This window comes from Euleptes europaea, chromosome 8 (assembly GCF_029931775.1).
Source record: "Euleptes europaea isolate rEulEur1 chromosome 8, rEulEur1.hap1, whole genome shotgun sequence".
Classification (NCBI taxonomy): domain Eukaryota; kingdom Metazoa; phylum Chordata; class Lepidosauria; order Squamata; family Sphaerodactylidae; genus Euleptes; species Euleptes europaea.
Window position 1 is genome coordinate 84,250,193 of NC_079319.1, and position 14,853 is coordinate 84,265,045.

The 14,853-nt window shown below is 44.1% G+C and overlaps 1 protein-coding gene across 2 annotated transcripts in view; it reads right to left on the minus strand.

The window, feature by feature from the left end:
• Positions 1–14,853, minus strand: part of RETREG1 (reticulophagy regulator 1) — a 48,573-nt gene that overhangs the window by 11,736 nt on the left and 21,984 nt on the right. The gene's annotated exons all lie outside the window — the stretch shown is intronic.

Below are 14,853 nucleotides of genomic sequence, written 5' to 3' on the forward strand. Positions count from 1 at the left end.
CCGAGTGGCAAAAGCTGGGTACCCAAGGTTGGGTGGAAAAGATACAATAATATAAGAGAAAAATATGCTTTTTATTTTAAGGTGCTATATCAGGCTTAAAAACATTAAAAACGATAAAACGTGGCACAACAGCATCTCTTAAGGTTGATAGACTTAAACCGCACATTGATAGACACAAGTCTATCAACCTTAAGAGATGCCGTTGTGCCACGTTTTATCATTTTTAATCCTGATATAGTGCCTTAAAATAAAAAAATATATTTCTCTATTACATTATTTTATCTTTTCCGCCCAAACTTGGGTACCCAGCTTTTGGTTTTTTAAGGTTGGGTTTCTTTCTCCTTCCCGCCCCCACCCCCGTTTTCACCGAGTGGCAAGCCCATATCTGTTGCCCCCCACCCCCCCGCCAGTAGGTGACGGAGCCCTCGATCGCCAATGCCATTTCTAGACACCAAACGCAACTGCGACTTCTTAAATTGTTCCTGACATTTCTGCACGAGAGCTTTCCGGGCTCCCAGAGCCAACTCAATATTTAGAAGAGCAGCTCCACCCGTCACACTTCTGTCAGCACGGAGCAGGGACCAAGCACGTTGCCACCTCAGATTTAAAGCCTCTATTTTTGTACAGGTCGCAGAAAAGCTCGCAAGCTCAGTGAGAACGAAAGACAACCGGTACTCAAAACGTGCGTCCAGGGAGCAGAAGAATTCCCTGCTGTCTCACACGGGATTATCAACAGATCTCTTCCACCCCCGTCTCCTCCAAAGAAGACCAGGAGTTTTGCACTGCAAAAGAAAACTGTCAGCCCAACCTAAATAAATGTTCTAAACAAATAAATAAAATTTAAGAAACTTGAAAGCACAAGGCATTTGGGAACATTTATTCCTGTTTTCTCTGATGATGACCAACACAATATCCTTCTCTTCCACCTTCGCATAAACATGCGTGCTAACCTTTCACTCCCCTTCTACGCATGTAGGATAAAAGTTTAATATTATGAAACCATTTTCTCCCTTTCAAAGAAAGAAACACATGGATACAGGAAGCTGACTTATACTGAATCAGATCCTCGGTCCATCAAGTTCAGTATTGTCTACTGAGACCAGAAGCAGCTCTCCGTGGTCTCAGGCTGAGGTCTTTCACATCACCTACTTGCCTAGTCCCTTTAACTGGAGATGCTGGGGGTTGAACCTGGGACCTTCTGCATGCCAAGCAGCTGCTCTACCACTGAGCTACGGCCCCTCCCCACATTTGTAATTTAAAATTTACTCAACCAGAGCTGGGCAGCCAAGCCAAATCTGCCACCAATTCCTCCTGGGTTTACCTCACATCCATTCCAGGTAATGGGTACCAAGAAGCCCAATAATGCATGACTGTTATCCCTCCACAATGGAGGGAGGCAAAGAAAGGGTATGAACGGTCCTACACGCATTCCCCATTGGAAGACCGATCCAAACAGCCTTTTGCAGATACACTTCAGCTGCCCCCTCCCCGCTTGCATGGATGGAAAACCATGCTGCAATTAGTGAGAACTATATGAGAAGGCAGCACGTGGCTGAAAATTAAAAAATTACAACATAAACTACCAATGGAGAATTGTAAGCATATATTATAAAGTCAAACACTAACAAAACAACAACAAAACCAAACGTTTTAGAGGCCTCGCAGGGCTTAAGGCTAATTAGCTTACAAATTCAACTCAAATGTAGCCAGCCAGCTCAGAGGTAACATATAATCACAACTCCAAAGTAGCCAACCGGCTTGAAATGTTTCTTTGGCTTACAAATTCAACTCAAATGTAGCCAGCCAGCTTAAAGGTAACATATAATCACAACTCAAAAGTAGCCAACCGGCTTGAAATGTTTCTGAGCCTCGCAGGGCTTAAGGCTGAGCGAAGTAGCTTCTATTCAACTCAAATTATAGCCAACAGGCTTAATAATGATCACAAAGAGTAGCGAAATAGTAATAATGAGAGCGGTCCATAATAGGGTCTGTCGCAAAGATAGGGTCTGTTGAAAGGACGCGTTTCGACCAAAGGTCTTCTTCAGCTTAACGACCCTGTGGAATTTAAGAGGACTATGATAACAACTGTAATGTACATGCAGTTCAGCCCATGGCAAATTGTATTTGTTTTAACAATATAAGCAAGTAAACTTATATTAATTAGCCTTAAGCCCTGCGAGGCCTCTAAAACGTTTGGTTTTGTTGTTGTTTTGTTAGTGTTTGACTTTATAATATATGCTTACAATTCTCCATTGGTGGTTTATGTTGTAATTTTTTAATTTTGAGCCACGTGCTGCCTTCTCATATAGTTACCACCTGGAGGTTGGCAACTCTAGTCCCGAGCTAGAAGTCGGTCGCAAAGCCTGTGAAACTGGGCTGCAGGCCTTTGCAAGCTGCGTTTTTTTAAAGTGAGTCACCATACCAAGCAAATTTGGACATGTGGGTCACCATACCAAAAAGGTTGAGAGCCACTGTTTTAGAGGACATGAAGGACTGAGATGAGAAAGGAGGAACGTGGAAAAGCAGAAAGTGTGACACATCATGCGCCATCCTTGGATCACAGCTGAAATACAGAGGCGTCAGTTACACCCCGATGCGCCGATGAAAGGGGAGAAGCGGGTACAATCCGGTTGCCCCGCAACATGCTGCCCATACCCACTTGGCTCTTCTTGTAAAGCACTGCCACATACTTTATATTTAAAGTTCCAGAGTAATCCAGCTGTAGTTTGGGGATGCATTAACAGAGGCTATTCTTGCTGACACCGATAGAAAATGTTTCACAAACTGAGCCAAAGGAGAATGCTTTGCTTGAAGAGTTTGGCTCTGCTCCCTGGCGAGAGAGATGCCTTTCTAAGACAGAGAGAGGAACAGGCGCGCGGCCCGAGCCGTCCCCTAGCAGCTATGACAAGCAGATGCTGCAACCCGTCACCGGCCGCACCGGCAGGCCAGGGGATTCGGTTCCATCAGGTTCTCTGAAAAGGACGGACAGTCTCCCACTGCCCAGTTTGTAACCAGACATCTGCTGCGGGCAAAACGAGCCCACCAGAGTTTTTCTTACAAAGGTCAGGTACAGCTCAAGTTACCCATTTTAAAAATAAATAAATAAATAAGAAAAAAAAAGGCACCTCCCTAAACCAGGCTGAAACATTCTAGTCATGTGAACAAGACAGTGTACACATGGACACTTTGCTCCCTTTGCTCCGAGTTAGGATGAAGTCATGGTAATGATGGGGTAAATGAGAGACCACAAAAGCACAAAATGCTAGCAATTACGCGGCATCCGGTACTCCCAGCGCCTCGAAACAACAGCCTTAGGACGGGAAGATGAATGATCAGCACCAAACGCAGCTCTTGAACTCATGAAGCTGCCTTACACTGAACCAGACCGCCCCCCCCCCCTTGGCCCAGCAAAGTCAGTATTGTCTACTCAGACTGGCAGCGGCTCTCCAGGGTCTCGGGCAGAGAGGTCTTTCACATCACCTACTTGCCTAATCCCGTCAATGGGAGATGATGCTGGGGATTGAACCTGGGACCTTCTGCATGCCAAGCAGAGGCTCTATCACTGAGCCACAGCCCCTCTTAATTGTTTTTTTAACACCAATAAACTAATTTTTTCCTCCCCTCTGTTTCTATCTCATTTTGTTCTGTGTAACCAAGGAGACCCAACACAATGTAAATGGAATTGTGTGTTTTAGGGTAACTTCAAGAAGGAACTCACAACTTGACAACTCACAATCGGATTCTAGACATTTGGCCCCATGCAGCGGCCTGAAAACTACCCAAATGTCTGTGTAATGCCATAATTCAGAGCATCGAGCTAGCACAGTGGGTACCAGTCATCTCCAAAGCCCTTATTTACCGGTGAAGTACAGGGCACTGGGAAATCAAGGATGTTCCCTCCTATGGACTGGGTGTCTATTCTAAAACCAAATCTGAGAGCACAAACCCAGCCTTGGGGAGAGCTTCTTTACTACACTTGGATACATGAAGCTGCTGCCTTCTACTGAATCAGACCCCCCCCCCTTGGTTCATCAGACCCCCCCCCCTTGGTTCATCAAAGTCAGCATTGCCTACTCAGACCGCCGGCAGCTCTCCAGGGTCCCAGGCAGGGGTCTTCCACATCACCTACTTGCCTGGTCCCTTTAACTGGAGATGCCTGGGATTGGACCTGTCTATTTCAGAATTATATGAGACACAGACACCCCTAGGATTATAAATGTCCCAGGGCTGGAGGATAAAAACCTACTTAAGCGGAGCACATTTGCAATTCAAACAGCCTGAGTAATATTTGGGTTATCTCCTTGCATAGAATCATAGAGCTGGAAGGGACCACCAGGGTCATCTAGTCCAACCCCCTGCACAATGCAGGAAATTCACAACTACCCCCCACACACCCCAGTGACCCCTACTCCATGCCCAGAAGATGGCCAAAAAAAAAAAAATCTTCCACGATCCCTGTCCAGTCTGCCCTGCAGGAAAATTGCTTCCTGACTCCAAAGAGGTAATTGGCATTTCTCTGAGCATGTAAGAAAGGGCCACAAGAGCCAAACACTGATGCAAACCTTCTTGCCCTCCCTCTCCTGATCTGCCTAAGTTCACAGAATCAGCCTTGCCGCCAGATGGCCATTGAGCCTCTGCTGAAAAACCTCCAAAGGAGAGCCCACCACCTCCCGAGGAAGCCTGTCCCACTGAGGAACTGATCCAACTGTCAGGAAGTTCTTCCTAACGTTTAGCCGGAAACTCCTTTGATTTAATTTCAACCCATTGGTTCTGGTCCTACCTTCTGGGGCAACAGAAAACAATTCCACACCATCCTCTGTATGAAAGCCCTTCAAGTACTTGAAGATGGTTATATCACCTCTCAGTCTTCTCCCTCTCCAAGCTAAACATACCCAGCTCCTTCAGCCTTTCCTCATAGGGTCTTGGTCTCCAGACCCCTCACCACCTTCGTTGCCTTCCTCCAGACATGTCAAAGGTCCCCGAATTATTTTCCAATTTGACTTTTCCAAATCACTCTATCCCCTCCACCCCAAATCTCTCACCACTCTTATTTATGTACCTCATAACCCCGATCTCTCCATAGCAGCGCACTAAGGCTTCCTCTAAGAGGTGGAACAAGGAAAAAGCCGTGTGGCTGAGTTCCAAGTGTACGGTCCTCACGTACGACCATCAAGCCCAGGAAAAGCACATGTGCATGCAAGCAAGCAGGAATGGTTTTATCCCAACTCTCCGGTTAGCCCAAGGGGGGGCTGTTACAAGACTCAAAAGCAACACAGGACACAAAACAATACAATAAAAACCAATATGCTTTAAATGGAGTAGCAGAATAGAGGCAACGTTACCCACAAAGTGGCCCGAAAAGAGCACCTCCTTGAAAGAGGACGGCTTTGTGTACCTTGAGGGACGCCTGACAATGACCGTGCCGTATGTGTGTGCTACCCCAGGAAGGACTTTCCTTCATTATAGAAAATATTTTTTTTATTCTATGGAGATATTTATACCCAGTTCCACTACTCGATGGGGACTCAGATGACCTTACCTTATTCTCCTCTCTTCCATTTTCTCCTCACAATAACCCTGTGAGGTATGTTGGGTTCAGAGAGTGTGATTGGTCCCCGCTGTCACCCAGCCAGCTTCCATAACAGACTGGGGATTCGAACCTGCCTCTCTCATACCCTATCTGTGACACACTAACCACTAGAAGGAGTTAATTTTTATATGCCGACTTTCTCTACCTTTTAAGGAGAATCCAACCAACTTACAATCTCCTTCCCTTCCTCTCCCCACAACAGGCACCTTGTGAGGTAGGTGGGGCTGAGAGAGTTGAAAGAGAGCTGTGACTGGCACAAGGTCACGCAGCTGGCTTCACGGGTAGGAGTGGGGAAACAAACCCAGTTCACCAGATTAGCATCTGCTGTTCATCTGGAGGAGTGGGGAATCAAACCCGGTTCTCCAGATCAGAGTCCACCACTCAGGTGAAGGAATGGAGAATCAAACCCGGTTCTCCAGATCAGAGTCCACCGCTCTTAACCACTACACCATGCTGATGAAACACTCCACAATTGCATGGGGAGGAGGGCTGGAGAAAGCAAACTGTTGGGAGGAACACAGTAGGACAACGAGTTTGTACAAGCAGAAACAGTTCATCAGGTTTGTGACTCCCAGGTCATGAAGGGCTTTTAAGAGGGGAGCCAGGCATAAGCCATCTCTGCCATCAGAATAACCCCAGTTATCAAACTCTTGAAAAAAACAGAGATAAAAACCTACACAAGCTGACAAAATCCTATTGATTTTTTTCAAGTTAAGTTTGTGATAACAGGTAAGCCCTGCGCTACCAACATTTCCAAATATTAACATTATTAGTGCCATCATTCAATAGCTTATTATGGACCAGCAGAATAAAACATATGATGGCGCTACCCAGCACTGTGCCTTTCCCTGCAGTCTCTGAAAGACTCCAAACGTCCCAAGAGTTTTATCTTTTTCCTGTGTACCCAAATGGGGGTGTAGTAATAGGAATCCTCTGGTGTGTGTGAGGTGTGGGATCTGTCCCCGTCACTTTGCCTGTTTTGCTGCTGGGCATCCTGTTGCTGGCCAAAAGCGGTTCTCTCCCTTTTTTCCATACCCCCCCCCCCCCGTGACATTTAAACCCCTCCTTCCTATTTTGCACATGAATGCTTACTCCTAGTGAGCTACTGGGGAGATAATATGAACGCCTTGTGTGAATGTGCTGTTCTGTGTTCTCATTCTTCCCCCATGGGACCAACCCAAGCACTCCCCTGGGCAAAGTCCTATGCTTTCTACAGGGGTTCCTTACATGCAAACATACATGATACGCCAGCGTGGACTCTAACCTGGAGAACCGGGTTTGATTCCCCACTCCTCCACATGAGCAGCGGACTCTAAACCGGTGAACTGGGTTCAGTTTCCCACTCCTCCACATGAAGCTGGGTGACCTTGGGCTAATCACATTCTCTTAGAGCTCTCTCAGCCCCACCTACCTCACAAGGTGTCTGTTGTGGGGAGGGGAAGGGAAGGTGATTGTAAGCCAGTTTGATTCTCCCTTAAGTGGTAGAGAAAGTCAACATATAAAAACCAACTCTTCTTCTTCTAAATATTGTCGATGGCTTTTACGGTCAGAGTTCATTGGTTCTTGTAGGTTATCCGGGCTGTGTGACCGTGGTCTTGGTATTTTCTTTCCTGACGTTTCGCCAGCTGCTGGCGAAAAGTCAGGAAAGAAAATACCAAGACCATGGTCACACAGCCCGGATAATCTTCTTCTTCTTCTTCTTACCCCAAGTCCAACCAGTGGTCTATCAGGTTCAGTCTTGTCTAGTGTGGCTGGCAGCAGCTCTCTGGGGTCCCATGTAGAGGTCTTTCACATCACCTTCCCCCTGATCCTCTTAACCGGAGACTGAACCTGGGACCTTCTTAGGGTTGCCAGCTCCAGGTTGGGAAATGCCTAAAGATTTTGGGGGTGGCGCCTGAGGAGGGTAGAGAGGAACTTCAATGGGGTGTAATGCCATAGAGTCTACCTTCCAAAGCAGCCATTTTCTCCAGGGGAACTGAACTCTGTTGCCTGGAGATCGGACATAATAGTGGAGGACAGGGTTGCTAGTTCCGGGTTGGGAAATTCCTGGAGATTTTGGAGGTGGCACCTGAGAAGGCAGCCACCACTAGGAGCTTGGCAACCCTGGGCCTTCTGTGTGCAAAGCAGATGCAAAAACAGACGGCTGTGCAACCTCTTCCCTCATGAATGCCAGTGTCTGGGTGATACACTGGAGTGGCCATTCTTCTTTCCCTCTGCCTCAACCTCTCAGATGGGGTTTGCAAGAGGGGAACCGCAATTACCACCTGCGTTTTCCTAGGGGTGTGGTGGTCACGGGGGAACTGATTTCTGTAGCCTGGAGATCAGCTGTAATAGCAGGAGATCTCCAGCCACCACCTGGAGGTTGGCAACCCTAATTCCACTGCATGACTGGTGGGGTTGGAGTACGTCACTATGGTCTCCAGTGAATTTTTTGCACTCTCAACTCCTTGGAGTTACGTCTTTATTGTCTTTTCTCCTTGGAAAGAACGTAGAGTAGCCACAGTGGCAACAAACCAGCATTCAGTGCTTGGCTCTGAGCTGACCATCTCCTCCAGAAGATCCGGTATCTTCAGGATAAGATACTGGGGGGACTTACTAGGGTGCCAAAGAACACCACTAATGATGCTTCCAATGTTGGGATTTGGGCCAAGCTCATCCAAACTGGGGAGGATGGAACTCGGCATCCAATACTGTATCTGAGTCGTAAGCTTTCGGATCGAGAACAGCACCTTTCTGTTAAAGAAAAGGAATACCTAGTGATAGTGTGGACATTGGGAAAATTAAAACCGTACATCTGGGAAAGGAAATCCACCTTATGTACTGACCGTTCCCCTTTGTGCTGGTTAAACCGGGTGAAAAACACAAACAGCAAATCAATACGGTGGAGTATTATGCTGCAAGATTTTAACTTTGACATCACCCATGTGAAAGGTAAAGACAATGTAGTGGCTGATGTACTATCCACACACACCTGAATGTGTTGATTACCATGCCAGTGAACCAAGTATATAAGTTGTATATAGTGGTACTCGATGTATAGTATGTGTAAGATGATTTACAATTGCATACTAAAATTTAAGGTTACAAATAAATAATGGAACTTTATTGCAAAGGAATTATTTTTGGTTTGCCTGTTTGCCTGGAGGTATAGACTGTTAGGCAGGGAGATCATAAGAAGCCAAGTTGAGAATTACTGACGGATTTATTTCAGCAGAATTACTACGCCATCATACCATTCCAATATAATAGCTGCTAACAATTTAAAATGGATTTGTGTAAGAATGAACATGCTTAATTTGTACTGTTGGTCCCTAAATACCACATCGGTATTGCAACAGAAAAATCAGCATAGCCATCTGTTCAGTGCACTACTATTTTTGCCTACCAACAGTTCAAATATTAGTATTTTAAAATAATTAGTTTATTCCAATCATAATTTTAATGGGACTGGGTTAGCAATTTTTGCTATCCAGATGGAAGCTGGATACCTAGAACTGAAACTCAAACAACTCCCCCCCCCATTTTATCTTCATGTACCATATAAAAGCAAAAACGAAGAGGCGGCACCCAAGTAACCAGAATACAAAGAGCAGATGAACAGGGACCAAAGGCAAATTTGATCACAAAGCCCAGCTTGTTTTGATGTAATCTTCATCATGGGCAACAACTGCAAGTACTTCTGTAGCAAAAAGGGCCTGCTAAAGTATCAGGATAGACTAGATGTAAAATTAGGTCTTATCAAACCTAAACTAACTTTCCTGCTTTAACGTAAAATGCATCATTTACAACTTACTTAGCATATAAAAGTGAAATATTTGAATTGACATCATCATATTGCCGATGACGAGGGAGACCTATGGGATTTGGGCAACAACTCTATAGGAGAAACTGTTTTTCCTATAGAGTTTTGCCCAAATACCGGAGCGCCTCCCCCATCGTCTGCAACATGATGATGTCACTTCCGGAAGTGACGTCATTGCATGGGCACCGTCAAGGCCTAGGCCTTATTTTAAGCCTGGTAAGGCCCCTGCTGTCCAGTTGGACATTGCTGGGGCAAGGGGCCCCAATGTGGGGGATCCCCCACCCCCTGGTGGGTGTCTGGCAACCCTACATTTAGTACCTGCAGGTTGTGCAACCCTACTCCTGGTATATAGCGTAGGGATCTCAAACCTTTTTGACCTTGCAGGGGAAACCGATCTCTATTGGCTGCCGCAGGAGGAGGAGCCAGCTACAAAATGATTGCCACAACTTAATTTTAGTCGCACAGTATAGATCCTTGTGCTGTGGTGGCAGCTGTTGCCAAAGCAGCATTTTTAAAAATCTGCAAAGCCAATCAAATCTCCAATAGTCAATGAGAAGCCCTGCTGGGCAAAGGTCTTACCTGGCCCCGCCCACTTCCTAAAAAACACTCGGAGGGCACCACAAAAGGTGGTGGGTGGCATGGCGTCAATGGGCACCATGTTGGGAACCCCTGATATAGCAAGTAGACTAGAGCCTATAAAATACGAGACTTCTAATGTTTGCATGTCCTTACTCTGCTTCTCCATCATCCCTTGGAAAGCATACCTGCAGCACTCTGAACAAACAATATGAGATGTATTTTGTTTTCATTTCTTGGCATGCATCGTTTCAAAAACTTTTTTAAAAAAACATCCTGACTGTAATGCAAAGCAACTTGAACTGTTTCAAAAAGTGTAATTAACTATTTCCAGAATGTTCTCCCCCATCATCTTGGTTTTGTTTACTGAAAGTCAAACATGCGAGATCAGATTACCTGATTTAGGCCACCGCGGTTTTTTTTTTTTTTAATCCCACGTTTTGTGGGAAATACGTGCCTTACTGAAAAATCTCCCCAGTCAGTCTGCTCATGCAAACAGATGTTTCCAGAAAACCCACACCAGCACATTGACACATCTCTTCAACGGAAACCTCACTGTGAGCATATTTTGAACCGCGCTGAAATTTTCTATATTTTTTAAGAATGGACTACATGCCTCCATATGCAAATCAGTAAAGTTCAATTTCCACTCCGCTGCAATCTAAAAACTATTCACGGATGGCTGAGGACAGAGACCTACTGGCCAGACTACTCATCTCTGATCCAGAATGCAAACGATGCTCATGGTTTAATACTAACAATTATGCAGCAACATTCCGACTCACAATCACTTCTACAACGGCTAGCAATTTGTCTTCAATATTTTTTTTAAGTAACACCTTTCCTGTTAGGCTTGTTCTCTGCAAACATTTGTTTTCCCCACAGTTAAAACGAGTTATCCTTGGTTTATTGCAAAACCAGGAGGAAGCTCGCAACGCCTATCACGCTTGACTGGCTTAAAACCAATCTGAAATTGCATTTGATGCAAATACTGACAATTCAAATGGCTTAGGAAGGCTGGCGTCCCGTAGTCCCTCACTCTGGTACTGGGAAACTTTTAAGATCTTCATTTCGTGGTAACTGAAGAAATCCTGCAGGCACTGAACAGGACAGGAAGGGAGCAGAAGTTCAGAGATCAGCCCTTCACCCATAAATTAAGAGCCTCCACATATTATCCTGTGTCTGGATACAGATTAATCCAAACATTCAAGGTTATAGTGAACCCCAAGTGGAATTACCTCAAGTTCCTACCAGTCACAATTTCCACCCAGCTAACAGTAGGGTTGCCAGCTCCAGGTTGGAAAATACCTGGAGATTTGGGGGATGGAGTCTGAGAAGGGCAGGATTTGGAGAGGGGAGGGACTTCGAAGCCATAGAGTCCAATTGCCAAAGCAGCCATTTTCTCCAGGTGAACTACCTGATCTCTATTGCCTGGATAACCGTTGTAATAGTGGGAGATCTCCAGCCACGACCTGGAGGTTGGTAACCCTAGCTACCAGAGATGAGGCAGAAAGGAAAAGGAAATACATCCATACGTGTGGCCAGCTGACCCAAAGAGTTGCCAAACACCAGCCAAAGTGTTTTTTTTTTTTAATGTACCTCTTTTATTTCATCATGCCATTCAAATATTAATTTCCACGCTGGCAAATCCACATGCCATGGAGCACATTCATCAAATTATAGCCAAGTAACCAGAACAAACATTCCATTTTTACCTTGCAATTCTCTCACGTGTGCACATGACTAAGGAGACTAATGCTTCCTAGCACATGAAATTACCAAAAGTCCAGCTAGTTGGTTCATTTTAAACTGTTCTCTGAATTGCACCACTGGTGCAACGCTGAATTATGCTGGGTTGCCTAAAGGGACAACACTCAAATCTCCTTAAGGCCGTTTCATTATGTTAGTTGCAATTTTGTGTTGTCTTTTTTTAAAAAAAGTATAAATTGAAGACACGCGCCTGCAAAAAATTGTTTCAGTGCTTATATCGTTTAAATTCAACAAGAACTTAAATTCGGACAGAAAAGAGTATGCTTCTCATGTTTTTTCTTTCTTTAATGGTACTGCTCATATAGCCAATTCGGCTCTGAACACCGTCACACTAAGATTAAAACTAAAAGAAAGGGGAAAAAATATTTATTTACCCATATATTTATATGGATAAACAATAGAGAATTAAGAATTTTTAATCTTAATCGACTGGAGAAAAAAAACGTGGCAACTGCCAATATACCGTATTTTTCCACGTTTAAGACTACGTTTTTTTCTTTAAAGTTTTGCCCCAAAATTGGGGGTTGTCTTATACATGAAGGACGACCCCTTTTTTTTCTTAATTTTGGGTTAAAAAAAAGGGGTCGTCTTATACATGGGGGTGTCTTATAGATGGAAAAATACGGTAACTATGCGTCTCATGTATTATTGCACACTGTCAGACAAACATTAAAGAAAACACCAGTTTGGTAAAATAGTAATTTAAATAAGGTTTATAACATATAGGATCAGGACACCCAACTTTAATACATTGGGGGAGGGGCAATTAAACTGATTGCTTCATGGGTATTAGTGCTACCTAGAATCCATGAGTATTAGTGTGACCTAGACTTAAGTAAATAAAATAAAAAGGGTATGATGGCTATGGGTTTGACAGCTATGGAGCACATGTGCTTTGGCCCTGACATACAAAATAAGGGAGGGGCCGTGGCTCAGTGGTAGAGCATCTGCTTGGCATGCAGAAGGTCCAGGTTCAATCCCCCAGCATCTTCAGTACAAGGGACCAGGCAAGTAGGTGATGTGAAAGACCTCTGTCTGAGACCCTGGAGAGCTGCTGCCGGTCTGAGTAGACAATACTGACTTCGCTGGACCAAGGGTCTGATTCAGTATAAGGCAGCTTCATGTGTGCAAAATCCAAATAAGCATCTCTCTCACATGACTTCTGTTAATTTTCTTTTCTCAATGAACGAAACAGCAGGAAAAAATAAAACCAAACTAATTAAAATAGGTTTACCAGACAGGGCCCAGAATACAGTGGACTTGCAGGCCGCATTCAGCCAAATAAATGTGTATAAGAAGAATGCAGACCAAGACGGCTGAAATATTAAATAATAAAAAGTTTAACACAGTTTAATTGTCTGGGGCTGTTAAAAATACAAATGCAATTCCCCCCCCCAATGCAATTGTTAAAAAGGGGTTAGCAGACACAACTTCTTATAAAATTAAGCTTATTAGACTCAGTTACAAGGTCGCCATAAGTCGGCTGCGACTTGACGGCACTTTACACACACACACAAGACTCCTGCTGTACTACTCATGTGTCTAGTCAACATGGAACTGTTATTCAGATACGCGTGGGTCACATTTAGCTGAAATCTACAAATATATTATATATATATATATATTCTAGTTCACAAATATATCACAATCCAGGACTGGGAAATATGTGTCTTAAATATTCTGATTCTGCTGGAAAGTTTTGGTATTCAAATAGTATTCATTCTGTATTATATTTTTAAAGTTATTGTTACGCAGTGGTCCAATTTATTACGTGTTTGTAAATGCTTACAATAGGCTTCAATAGATATGGGCCGTAGAAGAAGAAAACGAAACAGGAACTATCAGCAGGCATTCCTGTCTTGATGTTGTAATTTTGCTGTGTGACTTTGTTAAGAATTAAGACTTTAAGAATTATTACTTATTATGAACGCAGTTTTTGATATGTGACTTTGTAAATACACATCAGATACTATTGATGAATTGTCTGTCATATTGTGACACAAATTTAATTATTTTTTTATTTCACTTTTCTTAAGTTTTACACACAATTTTTGCAAAATTCTTTCTTTTTTGAATTCTTGTTGTTGACCTCTGGTACTGTGTACCTTTGCCTCTCTTAAATTCAACCTTGCCTTGTGGAATAACATTGGGAAAATACCAGTGCTGTCATCGATTAATGTCCATCATCCCCTTTTTTGCAGAGACTCCGAAGAGCTTTCAGTCAAAGCTGTTCCTTTTTTAGGTCTGTTCTAGGATTTCCCGTTCCCGCATGGAGGGGCTTTGAGCTGAAGAAACACATTGCAGGTATCAGCGACCTTGAGGTGTTATCCCGAATCCCGGGCCTGGCGGGCAGCTGGATGTTTTGCTGGAGCGCCCTAGATTATTTCTTCAAGAGCTTTGAAAAACAGTTAAAAGCACTTTTGAACTTCTGCGAGAAGAAGTCTGTGGGCAGATGGCCCTCTGCCCTGAGCTGGCACAAAGAGGAGCCCAGTTCTACTCTGCAAACTCGCTTCCTTCTTCCAGAGCTATTCCGTTCCTTTCTCCTGCCATCTGTGAAAGTATCTCACAGGTGGTACAGGTGATTTTCAGTCAAATTTTAAAGGTAAGGATAACACCAAAGCAGATAAGACAGTCTCAGAGTCAGCCCATACAACTGGTGGAAAGTATGGTCGAGTTGCAGCCAACTTATGGTGAATGACCCCCGTGGGATTTTCAAGGCAAGAGGCATTCAGAGGTGGTTGGCTGGCTGTTGCCTGCCTCTGCCTAATGACCCTGGACTTCCTTGGTGGTCTCACATCCAAGTACTAACCAGGGCCGACCTTGCTAATCTCCTGAGATCATCTGATGAGATTGGGCCATCCAGGTCAGGACAGGGCCCACTTGACTGATGGCTATTTAAAAATTTACTTCGCATGGTACCCAAACGACAACAGGGAGCCAGTGAAGAGTTCTAAAATAACCGGAAGCTTTATATGTTTCTTTTAAAAAATGTATAAACAAATTAAGTACGGTTGGAGATGATTTCATTTCAGAGAAGAAACCATGAGATGTTAATTTAAAAATAAGTTAGTGTTATTGTTAAAATGTAAATATAGAGAATGAGCTAGCAAGAAAA